We start from the raw sequence: 13179 nt of genomic DNA on the forward strand, positions 1-13179 counted from the left end.
TATCTACTGTTTGATCCTTGCCGCCCTGTATTCTTGTGTATTACAACCCAATAAAAGCCCCTGGAGGAGGGGGAGGGGCTCATGGCCTTTTTCTCCTCGGAAAAACTGGCTGCTGCTGGCCTTTGTCTCCCCTGAGAAACTGGCCACTGCTCACTTCTCCTCCTCAAGCAGATCACATCATGTGTTTGTCATATTCACTCTCATCCGTGGCACTCGGGGGGACTTGTGAGGGAAGTCGCCCCCACACTGACTGCTGTTTCAGTCATCACGGTTGTGTTTTGTGTGGTGCTGCTTTATACGCAATAGTCTTCCTGCTTCCTTGGTTCCCTTGGAAATACTATCACAAAGGTGACTGGCTCCATGGACTTCACCTGGTGATATTATGCGCTTTTGATAGCATGCTTACCTTTGTTCTGCAAGCCCAGTGTGCTCTGTTGAGATTTTCACTAGACATGAAAGTCGGCTTCAGTTTGTTAAAATTAACCAAGTGGCTGCACTGATAGGATCTACCAGCATCCTTGTCTGTGCCTCATCTGATAATATGGAAATTTTGCTCAGTTTTCAGGCCATTACTATTGTCCTTGCCACCCTTGCCATTGCCATCCTTTATACTGGCATGTACCACATGTGTCCCTTTGAACCTAAAGGAAGCCCCAAGAAAAGCCTTTTCTCAGAAAGTAAACTGTATCCCCCCTAGATATCTGTCATCTCACTGAAGAGACAAATCCTGACCCAGAAGAATTTTTGCCTCTTTTTGATAATGAATTTCTCCCACATCTTTCATTAAATCTTCTTCAGTAACTTCATGATTATTTTTGTGGAGGATCTCATTCCCAAGGAGATTCTACCTTCATTCATGAAGAGTGTCATGTTGGGGGCAGGATTTATCTGCCCATAGATATGTGATGATTCATCACATACCTTCTTGAAGGGATCGAAGATTTAAAACTCTTACCTGGCTGAGGAAATGAAAAATCTGACTATATCAGTAGTTTGAAAAAAATGACATCATTTATTAAGAGACAAAAATTCAGAGCCCTAGACATTATACAAGGTTCAGCAGAAAAATAATGGGAATAAGAAATGAAGGAGAAAATAAGAACTGAGCCATATGGTATTTTAAACATTTGAGCTTTTGAGTTTTGTACCCTTGAGCATTCTCATTTAAGCCTCAGCAGAGCTATAGAAGAAAATATGTGGCTTTCTGTGAATGTGTAGTTTTGCTTTGCCCTGGCATTTAAAGTTCTTATGACCTTTACCATGAAGAAGAGTTACTCAAGAATTCTTAAAGCCAGGTTTCCAAAACCCTTGGCTCAAAAATTGAGTCCTGGAATTTCAGAGTGCTATTAAAATTTCATGGTCATTACTGTTATGGTAGATGGTGTGCCCACCTTCAAAAATTATACCAGCCTGCTGTTTATTACACTGGGAACTAGGTGAATCAAAATGCTCCCCTTAATGTAAGTATATCTTCTAATATTATTACTTAACCTCCCCACAATATGGATTTTTTATACTTTCATAATTAAATAAGTAAAATCTGTTATATATAATCTTCAAAATAAGTCATTCTAAATAGATGAGTTTTTACTATTTATTCAAAAATATTTAAACTCTGTGGGATAGAAATATTTCTAAAATATAAGTATCATCACACTTTCTTTTTTAAAGATTTATTTATTTATTTATCTTTAGAGGGGAAGGGAAGGAGAGAAGGAGAGAAATATCAATGTATGGCTGCCTCTCGTGCATCCCCTGCTGGGAACTGGCCCACAACCCAGGCATGTGCCCTGACTGGGAATTGAACCGTGATTGTGTGGTTCGCAGGCCCACGCTCAATCCACTGAGCTACACCAGCCAGGGCCTCATCACACTTTCTAAGGCAAAGTATACAGGACAGATTTTGTCTTTCTGCCATTAGCTCAGGCCCTTTATTGTTGTGTGCTTACCATATATACCTTAATAGTGATAACACATGTGTTGAGTGCTTACTATGTGCCAAGTGTACTTTACACACAATCTCAAGTAATTCTCAAACCACCTTTGAAGGGAAGACTCTTCTATCTTATAATTACAGATGAGAAAAGGAGGCTCTGCCTTCAGAGCTGTGTACTTTAAGATTCTATCTCTCAAGTACTGTCTTTACATGATTTATTTCACAGAGTATACCAAGTAGAAAATCCCTTTTGGCTTCACAGAATATACCAAGTAGAATATCATTTTCAGCTTAGCTATATAGTCCCAGGTACAATGTATATGTAAGAAAGTGATGCTCTCACTTCAGGGCAGTTTGAGGGTTGTCAACCTATTTGCTTCTATGATGAATGAACCAGAATGGAAGCTGTTGGAGTTCCTGTCTCTGTCAGATTCTAGTCTATCTATATCTTCCTACTTTTTAATCACTACTTGCCTATAATATCTTCTCTTCTCCAGTCAAAAAAAAAGTTTGTTAAAAGTCATATATAAAAGAATTTTAAAAAAGAGTAGATTTTTAAAATACCTTCATTGAGATATAATTTACATACCACACAATTCATCCATTTAAAGTGTGCAATTCAGTGGTTCTTAGTATATTTATATATGTGTGCAATCATCACTACACTCAATTTTAAAACATTTTAATCACCTAAAAATAATACCATACCCTTTAATTATTGCCCTGCTAATTGACTATCCCCTCCCTTAGCTATGAGCAACCATTTCTACTTTCTATCTTTATAGAATTCCCTATTTTGGACTTTAATATGAGTGGAATCATATAAGTGTTGTTTTTTTTGTGACTGGCTTCTTTCACTAAACACAGTGTTTTTAAGGTCCACCCATGTTACAACATGTGTCAGTACTTTATTCCTTTTACAGCCAAATAATCATCCACTGTGTGGATATGTACTCTTTGTTTACCCATTCATCAGTTGATGAACATTTGGGTTGTTAACCCATATTGGCTATTAAGGAATAATGTTGCGAACCTTAACATACTAGTTTTTGCATGGACATGTATTTTTATTTCTTTTGGGTGTGTACCTAGGAGTGTAATATCTGTGTCATAAGGTAAATGTTTCACATTTTGAGACAGACTGTTTTCCAAAGTGGCTGCACCATTGTACATTCCCACAAATAGTGACAAAGATTCCAGTTTCTTCAAATCTTTACCAACACTTGCTGTTATCTCTTTTTGACTTTAGCCATTCTTATGTGCATGAATAACATCTCATTGAGGTTTTGACTTGCATTTTCTTGATGATTAATGATGTTGTTAAGCATCTTTTCTTATGCTATGGGCCATTTGTATATGCTCTTTGGAGAAGTATCTGTTCATCATATTTGTCCAGTTTTTAATTGGGTTATTTGTCTTTTTATCGTTCAGTTGTAATAGTTCTTTACAAATTTTTGATGTGATTTGTTATCAGATATATTATGGACAAACTTTCTCTAATCTGTGGGCTGTCTTTTCATTCTTTTTATAATTTTGGAATATGTGAGCCCTACTACTTTGTTCTTGTTTTTCAAAATTGCCTTGGCTATTCTGGGTCCCTTGCATTTCCATGGGCATTTCAGAATTATCTTGTCAATTAATCTGTACATCACTTGGGGGTAGTACTGATATTTAATAGGTTATAGAAACTCCCATGTCATGTATAAATCTACTTTTTAAAAATAGTTGTTTGGGGGTAAATTTCATTAGTATTCCATAGTTGAATTTTACTGAAATATCTGAGGCTATTTCCAGTAGTTTTCTATTATACACAATGCTGACAGGTTTTGTAAAAAAAGATTTTAGAGACTTCTGACCAAGATGAAGGCATAGGTAGACACATTGTGCCTCCTTGCACAAGCAAAATTAAGGACAAAAAAATTTAGAGACAAGAAACAACCAGAACTGACAGAAAACTGAACTGTATGGAAGTCTGACAACCATTCATCCAGACCAGTAAGAGGGGTGGAGTCGGCTGCTAGCAGAGAGGGGTTGTGGCAGAAAAAAATGGTGGCTGGTGGACCTGGGTACACAGGTGGCAGTTAGAAGACCCTGCGTGCACAGGCAGTGGCTAGCAGACCCTGAGCATGCAGGTGATGGCTGGAAGACCCCAGGAGTTAGGTGGCAACAAGCAGACCCAGTGAGGCGCGCAAAGCAGCTGGCTGACCACAGTCACACATTTATGTGCAGATAAACCAGATGAAAATGGGCAGCAAGACAGTCTGCCCAATCCAGGGCCCCAGCACTGGGAAATAAAGCCTAAAAGCACTGATTGAAAACACATGTGGGGGTTGAGGTGTAGGGAGAGACTACCAGCCTCCCAGCAGCATTCATTGGAGAGACCCACAGGGTCCTAGAACTTACACAAGCCCAGCCACCTGGGAACCAGCACCAGAAGGGTCCAATTTGCATGTGGAAAGTGGCAGAAAGGACTGAAATCTGACAGAGAGTGGAGCAAGAACCATTGTTCCCTCTCTGACCCCGCCCCCACATACAGCATCACAACCCAGCTACTAGGTTGCCCCGCCCTGGTGAACACCTAAGGCTCCACCCCTCACTACATAACATTCATGACAAACCCCCCCCAAAATGGCTCAAACGGAAGAATAGATCAGAGCTTCAGAGCCAATACATCTAAGTGACCAAGAGATAGTCAACCTATCAGATGCACAGTTCAAAGCACTGCTGATCAGGATGCTCACAGAAGTGGTTGACTTTGGTCGCAAATTAGATGAAAAAATGAAGGCTATACTAAGTAAAATAAAGGAAAATGCACAGGGAACCAATAGTAATGGGAAGGAAACTGGGACGTCAATCAATGGAGTGGACCAGAAAGAAGAAAGAAACAACCACACAGAAAAGAATAAAGAAACAAGAATTCAAAAAAAATAGAGAGGCTTAGGAACCTCCAGGAAATCTTTAAATGTTCCAACATCTGAATGATAGGAAAACCAGAAGGAGAAGAAGAAGAGCAACAAGTGAAAAGTTATTTGAACAAATAATAAAGGAGGACTTCCCAATCTGGTAAGGAAATAGACTTCCAGGAAGTCCAGGAAGCTCAGAGAGCCCCCAGAAATTTGGACCTAAGGAACCACAAACCTAGGCACACCATAATTACATTACCCAAGATTAAAGGTAAGGAGAGAATCTTAAAAGCAAGAGAAAAGGAGACTTACCTACAAAACAGTTCCCATAAGACCATCAGCTGATTTCTCAAAAGAAACCTTGCAGGCAAGAAGGAGCTGGAAAGAGGTATTCAAAGTTGTGAAAGGCAAGGACCTACAACCAAGATTATTCTATCCAGCAAAGCTTTCATTTAGAATGGAAGGACAGATAAAGTGCTTCTCAGATAAGGTCAAGTTCAAGGAGTTCATCACCACCAAGCCATTATTATATGAAATGTTAAAGGGACGTATCTAAGAAAAAAGAAGATAAAAAATATCAACAGTAAAAAGACAGCAAACTCACAGTTATTAACAACCACACCTAAAACAAAAGCAAACTAAGCAGACAGCTAGAACAGGAACAGAAGCACAAAAATGGAGATCAAATGGAGGGTTAGCAACAGGGGAGTAGAAGGAGGAGAATGGGGGAAAAGGTACAGAGAATAAGTAGCATAAATGGTAGGTAGAAAATAGACAGGGGGAGGGGCAGAATAGTATGGGAAATGTAGAAGCTAAAGAACTTATGACACATGGACATGAACTAAAGGGTGGGGAATGTGAGTGGGAGGGTGTGTGCAAGGTGGAGGGGAAGGGGGAAAATGGGACAACTGTAATAGCATAATCAATAAAATATATTTTTAAAAATGGAACTAGCCAGGAAAGTCTCTCCCTATAAGAGTAGGATCCCTCCAGCCCATGATGTGAATGTCTGCTCAGAGTTGGCCTGCTCCCATGTTCTATAAAGTGTACTGTCACCTGATAAATCTGCTTTCTCTCTTTATGCTATTAAAGAAAAAATTTATTATTTATTTTTAGAGAGATTGGAAGGAAGTGAGAAAAAGGGGGAGATAAATATTGATCGGTTGTCTGTCATACATGCCCTGACTGGGATCCAAACCTGAAACCCAGGCATGTGTCCTGACTGGGAATTGAACTGGTGACCTTTCACTTTGCAGAATGACACCCAGGCAACTGAGCCACAGTGGTCAGTGCAATACTGACAGTTTTAATACAGATTTCTGGTATTACTTTTCATGCTTTATTAAATACTTGGAAAAATATTAGAATCGATCTTTCTACTGCTTTCTTTAGAATCTAAAAACGGCAGTTTTTTTGGTTACAGTTTTATTGAACTATGATTGATCCTTAATAAACTGCACATATTTAAACTGTACATCTTGGTACATTTTGACATATGTATGCACCATGAAGCCATCACCACAATTGAGATAGTTAACATATCCATTACTCACTCCTCAAAGTCTCTTTGCACCTCTTTGTAATCTGTTCTATAGCCTTTCCCAACCTCCCTCATCCCCAAGTAACCACCTACCTGCTTTCTGTCACTACAGTTTGCATTTTCTGGATATTTATATAAATAAAATAATACAGCATGCAATTTTGGGGTTGGATTCTTTTAGTTGTGTTGTTGTGGGTATCCATGTTTCATTCCTTGTTATTTCTGAATAGTATGTCATTGTATCGATATAACACAATTTGCTATCTATTCACTTTGTGATGGACATTTGTATTGTTTCCAGCTTCATAGCTATTGCAAAGTAAGGTGCTATGAACATTTGTGTTTTTGTAGGACATATGCTTTCCTTAGATAAATACCTAAGAATGGAATGGCTGGATTACATGGTAGGTATATGTTTAACTTTTAAAGATGATGCCAAATTGTTTTCCAAAGTGGTTGAGACATTTTACATTCCTACCATTAGTATATGTGTTCCAGTTGCTCCACATTCTCACCAGTGCTTATGATCAACCTTTTTAGTTTTAGCATACTAGTAGATGTGAAGAGGATATATTTTACTGTGGTTTTGATTTGCATCTTCCTGATGATTACTAATGGCGCTGAGCATCTCCTCATGTGCTTACTTGCCATGCATATATTTTTTGTGAATTGTTTGTTCAAATTTTTTGACTATTTTTCACAGTTGTACATCTTCATATTTTTGAATTGTAAAAATTCTTGATATATTTTAGATACCAGGACTTTTTTGGTTGTATGTTCAGCAAATATTTTCTCTGAGTCTCTCTTGGCTATTAAATTTTAAGGGAAGTATGGCCAAAAGATTTTAACCATCCTTTTTCTCAAGCCCTCCATGAACATACAGATAGCTGTCTATCTCAATTTAAAAATCATTATAAAGTAGAAATTCAAAGTTGTCTGAAGTTTATTTTTAATTTCTAGAGAAGTGACACTTGTATAAATTATTGGGTAAAAAATAGCATGAAGTCTGTTGTTAATGTTATGTAATTGGCTAAGTCATTCAAAATGTTGGTAATAGTAATGAAGGTAAGCACTGTATTTTCATTTTCTCAGGCTGTCTTCTCAGTAGCTTTCTTTAGAAGGAGCTGGATAAACAAAAGGAGAAAAGAATTAACAAGTGCTCTTTCTAATAACTGTTTCAATACATTTGTGACTCTTCCACATCCCACTCTCCTCAGAGAGGCAGATTAGTAAATGGGTCAAGAGCATGGGGCCTGCTGGAGAAGGAGGAGTCTGGCTCCCCTCTCACTAGCTGGGAGACCCTGGGTAAGTTACTCAACCTCTCTGTGCCTTAGTTTCCTCATTTATAAAATGAGAATAAAAATAGTGCCTAACTAGTGGAATTATGATGATGATTACATGAATTAAAACATAAAAAGTACCAAAAATGATTCCTGGCACAAAAGAAACACTCTAGAAGTGTTAGCAATTACTATTAAGACTCTGCAGCAAATATTGATTAGACTCATTGTATGAACATAACTACCTCTGTCTCTCTTGATTTTAGGCTTATTTGGCATCAGCTCTCCGACATTTATGCTAAAACACACTATTCACGAAGTCGTCTCAGTAAACATGAATGGAGAGCCAAAATCATGTTTGTAAAAGGCTTTATTTTAGTAAAAGAAAAAGCAGTTTCTTTCATGAGTTTTGTTAGATTACTCATCATGTGTTCTTATCTTTTTACATATGGGACAGAAAACTAATAACCAACAATTATTAAGTATCTTATATTTGAGTGTGTGGTAGATAAGAGAGCGCGCACTTGTGTGTGACTAAGAGATATGGAGACTTAAAAAAATTTAATTGTTGTTCAAGTACAGTTTTCTGTCTTTTCTTCCATCCCAGCCAACCCCCACCAGCCCTCTCCACCTCCCTTCCATTTCCACCCACCCCCTAGTTTTTGTCCATGTGTCCTTTATACTTGTTCCTGCAAACCCGTCCCCTTTTCACCTGAAATTCCTTCCCCTATTCCCTCTGGTCACTGTCAGCCTGTTCTGTATTTCAGTGTCTTTGGTTATATTTTGCTTGTTTGTTTGTTTTGTTGTTTAGGTTCCTGTTAAAGGTGCGATCATATGGTATTCATCTTTCACTGTCTGTCTTATTTCACTCAGCATAATGCTTTCCAGTTCCATCCATGCTGTTGCAAAGGGTAGGAGCTCCTTCTTTCTTTCTGCTGCATAGAATTCCATTGTGTAAATGTACCATAGTTTTTTTAATTTATTCATTTGTTGATGGGCACCTAGGTTGCTTCCAACACTTGGCTATTGTAAATTGTACTGCTCTGAACATTGGGGTGCATAGGTTCTTTTGGATTGATTGGTGTTTCAGGGCTCTTAGGATATAATCCTAGCAGTGGAATTGCTGGGTCAAAAGGCAGATCCATTTTTAGTTTTCTGAGAAAATTCTGTATCATTTTCCATAGTGGTTGTACCAGTCTGCAATCCCACCAACAGTGCACTAGGGCTCCCTTAGAGAAAATGACTCTTAGGTGAAGTAATTTGAACACACAACTGATAACATGGCAAAGCTGGCATTCAAACTTAGGGACATCTGATTTCAAAATCTTGCTTTTTTCATTCTGCCACATATTTCTTACATTATTAACTTCTTGTACTGTTTATTTATGTATTAGAGACTGAGAACAAGAAGCTTCATCTCAATATGTGAGCTGTGTAATTGTACAATATTATTATATGTCAAGGGGACTTGCTGGGGTGCTTAATGTACTTTCTCCTACAAAACTCTAAGAAATGCATTGGATTACACTGGTCACTGGGCCATTGTTTTTAGAACCCAGAAAAAGAGCTCTTGTTCCTTGAAAGTAGGGAAATAAGCCAAAAAAATCACTAAGAGAAGAAAACCCTTATGTGTATTAAGGAACATTTGTATTCTAGTTACATCATTCAGAATTCTCTTCAAATTGTAATATATGTACATTTGGTTAGTGAAAACTTTTCAGAGTTAAACAATAGTTTTTATTGAAAACAGAATGTGTTCTAATCTTTGTTAATAATGTACATATGTGTATTTAGCACAAACTTTGCAGTCTAGAACAATAAACTTTTTCATTGGTAGCAAGAAATGTAGAAAAATGTATCTGAGCTCTCAAAACAAGTCTGTTAGAATTATGAAAATATGTAAGGTCAGGCAAGCAACAAAACTAGAAGTGTAGGTAGAATCATAAACTGTTGATTATCTCTGGAGCTCGATTTTAAGGTAAAAAGTGCATTTTGGACTTATAGTATAGTAACAAGAATAGTGAAATATTTGTTTGTTTATTCAATGAATTTTTGTTTTATTTCTTGTGTGTTAGTTGGATTCTGAATTTTTATCTCAAATTTAAAATCTGGATTTATTTTAAATTTGAGTTGGGCCTTTCACATTACCATAAAACGAAGCTTTCATACAGTCAGTTTTAGTAAAATCTCTTCATGTTAGTGTGAAAATGAAAATGTCAGAAACTGTAGGAAATAATAGCTATTTTTGTTATTTATAGGATATTATTATCCTTGGTCAATTTGTATGGGTAATAGCATTTCCAACCATGATGTGTTAGCTCTGTGTTTCAACTGATGTTATAATTTAGAAGCAATTTTATTTTTTTGCTGAGAACAATTATTTTGTCATCAGCAAGAATGAGTAGGATTCATGGGGTTCCGTTTTAACATGATGTCAGTGTATTTCCATTTCAGTGCCTTGTACTTATGAGCCAGTCCTGGCTGAAGAAGTTTGGTTACTATAAAATTATTTTAATTTCTTTCTACCTGGAAGGAGCAGCCTCCATTGTTATGTTACTTCTGGGACAATGATACTATTACTTTTTGGCTGTTTATCTCACTGTTAACATGTAAGTAAATGACAGCATCAGTCCCAAACTTACACCAGGCCTTACCATCTACCCTTTCAAGTACTGAAGCCTCTTCAGTCTGAACTGTGTTTGGTATTTGTTTCTAGCAGAGTCAGTGTACCTTTCTGCCTAATCATTTGAATGTTAACAGCTATTTTGAAGAGATTTGATACACTAGATTTTGTAGTAAAATTAAGTGCATTATTAACCTGTTGAAGTGCATCATTTCATTAAATGTTGCTACCGGATAAGGATCTTGCCTCCAAAACATGTTCTTTGCCCCCATTGGCCCTCTTGGAAAATGGCTCTGCCATCTATCTATTTGCCCAAGTCAGACACTGTGAAGTGTCTTTGTTTTCTCTTTCTTCTTTGTCCCCTACATCCAATATGCTACCAATTATCAGGAGTTTTATCTCCCTAATATGCTCTGGGTCCATCCCTTCTCTGTTCCGATTGTCATTCCTTTAGCTCAGTCCTCCACATCTCTTCCATGGACTACTATGGCTTCCAACATGGTCCCTTGCCTCTTGTCCCCAGTCCTTCTGATCTCTTCTTCCATATAATTTAAAAAATAATATGCCATTCCTTTGCCTAACAATCTTAAGTGGCTTCTCATTGCTTTCAGGATAGATTCCAAATGATGACCTGTGAGGTCCTTTGTTATGTTGACACTATTCACCTCTTCACCCTCATTTCCTATTATTCCATTTCATATTATTTCCTATTATTCATACTGTACTCCATACCATACAGAAATACTTAGTGTTTTTTTGTTCAAACACCTCCAAGTGTAACATTGCACAGAACCTGCAATGTTCTGTGTCTTCAAAGTTCATAAATGTTTCTTGCCCTGCTTTCTCCTAGTGTTTACTTAGGCTGAGTGCATCTCAGACATACTCTTCTCTGGAAAGGCTTCCTTGACTTCCTTGTCTGGATCAAATGTCTCTCCTCCATGAACCCAGTGCCCTCTCTTATAACTGCTGTGGCATTTACCCCAGCCTGTGACTGCCTGGGGCCCCTGTTGGACTGAGGCTGTTGTGAATAGGGTCTGGTTTCTCAGTTTCTGCAAATAGTTAGTCCTTAAATGTGTTCTGAGGCTCTGGCTGGTGTGGCTCAGTTGGTGGAGCATTATCTTGTAAACTGAAATGTTTCAGGTTCATTTCCCAGTCGGGACACATAATTAGGTTGCAGGCTCAGTTCCCAGTTGGGGTGGGTTTGAAGCAACTGACTAATGTTTCTCTCTCACGTCAATGTTTCTCACCCCCCTCTGTCTTCCTCCCTTCCCCTCTCTCTAACATCAATAAGCATGTCCTTGGGTGAGGATAAAGTATCAATAATAATATAAAATTTTAAATGCATTTGGGTGAATGAATTAAGAAGTTCTACTCCAGGTCTTTACTGGAATAATTTGAGAATATTTTCATAAAGACTTATTTGTATTTAAAACAAATTAGTAGTGGAGAGTATAGTAATTAGCTCAAAAATTGGATCTTTGTTGAGCTTCAAGACATTAAAACCCCACATAGATAACAATTTTATAAGCCTATAATAGTGGTCCTGGCTATCTCAAATTTAAAATGACATTTTAATAGTAATTTTTAGAATAAAAAAAAAGCTTCTTAAAAGACTTAAGCTATTTCCCATTGTCATTATTATACCATAATTGAAATACATAACCTTTTACAGTTTTTAATTTATCCTTTTCTAAATATCCAGAGAAAATGTCATATGATATTTGCCTTTCTCTGACTTGCTTATTTCACTTAGCATAGTACTCTCCAGGTTCATCTGTGCTGTTGCAAAAGGTAAGATTTCCTTCTTTTTTTTTAAGGCCATTCCTCATTTATGTGGAATATAATAGATAAAATAAACTGGTGAACAAAATAGAAACAGAGGCATGGACACAAGAAATAGACTAACAGCTGCCATAGGGGGAGAGGGAACTGGATGAAAGAAGGTAAATGAATTAGCCGAAGAACATATGCGAGTAATGCATAGACACNCTCCAGGTTCATCTGTGCTGTTGCAAAAGGTAAGATTTCCTTCTTTTTTTTAAGGCCATTCCTCATTTATGTGGAATATAATAGATAAAATAAACTGGTGAACAAAATAGAAACAGAGGCATGGACACAAGAAATAGACTAACAGCTGCCATAGGGGGAGAGGGAACTGGATGAAAGAAGGTAAATGAATTAGCCGAAGAACATATGCGAGTAATGCATAGACACAAACAACAGTGTGGTGATGGCCAGACTGGGAGTGGGGACTGGGTGGAGGTGGGAAAGGGGGGAAAAAGGACATTGGTAACTGTATAAAAAATAACAATAGATGAAAACAGAATTCCAGCCAAGATGGAGCTGTAGGTAGAAACCCTTCACTTCCTCACACAACCAAAAAGGAGGACAACAACCAATCTAAAACCAATAAACAATCAAAAGTGCTAGAAAATCAAACTGCATGGAACTCCAACAACCAAGGAATTAAAGAAAAAATCAACCAGACTGGTAAGGTGGGCCATTTGGGCAACTCAGAAAAACCACAGCAAGAAGGCTGAGGGGCAGGGCTGGCTGCCTAGCTAGGCAGAGCTGTGCAGGAGAGACTGACTTAAGGGGAAAACTGAAACTCAAAGGTGACTCTGGGCTAAGGCTGGGGTTGCCACAGTGGAAGATACTTCCAGTCTGACAGGAGAGTCTGTTGGAAAGTGCACTAGAGACCAGTGGGCAAGCTGCATTGTTCCCTCTCTGGACCGTCCCCACAGGCAGCCCAAAAGCAGCAAAGAGGGTTGCCCTGCCTGGGTGAATACATAAGGCCCCACCCCCTTACAACCTGTGAGCTGCACCAAGGCAAAGAAATTTGGCTCAAATGAAAGAGCAAAGCAAAGCCTCAGAACTAAGTGATGAGAAGATTACAA

General features: G+C 38.0%; 1 pseudogene; it reads left to right on the forward strand.

Moving 5' to 3' along the window:
• The first annotated feature begins 262 nt into the window (after positions 1-262).
• On the forward strand, positions 263-10268 carry LOC118988139 (uncharacterized; annotated as a pseudogene).
• Positions 10269-13179: the final 2911 nt, after the last annotated feature.

This window comes from Sturnira hondurensis, unplaced genomic scaffold (genome assembly GCF_014824575.4).
Source record: "Sturnira hondurensis isolate 20B ecotype Veracruz unplaced genomic scaffold, ASM1482457v3 Scaffold0005964, whole genome shotgun sequence".
NCBI lineage: Eukaryota > Metazoa > Chordata > Mammalia > Chiroptera > Phyllostomidae > Sturnira > Sturnira hondurensis.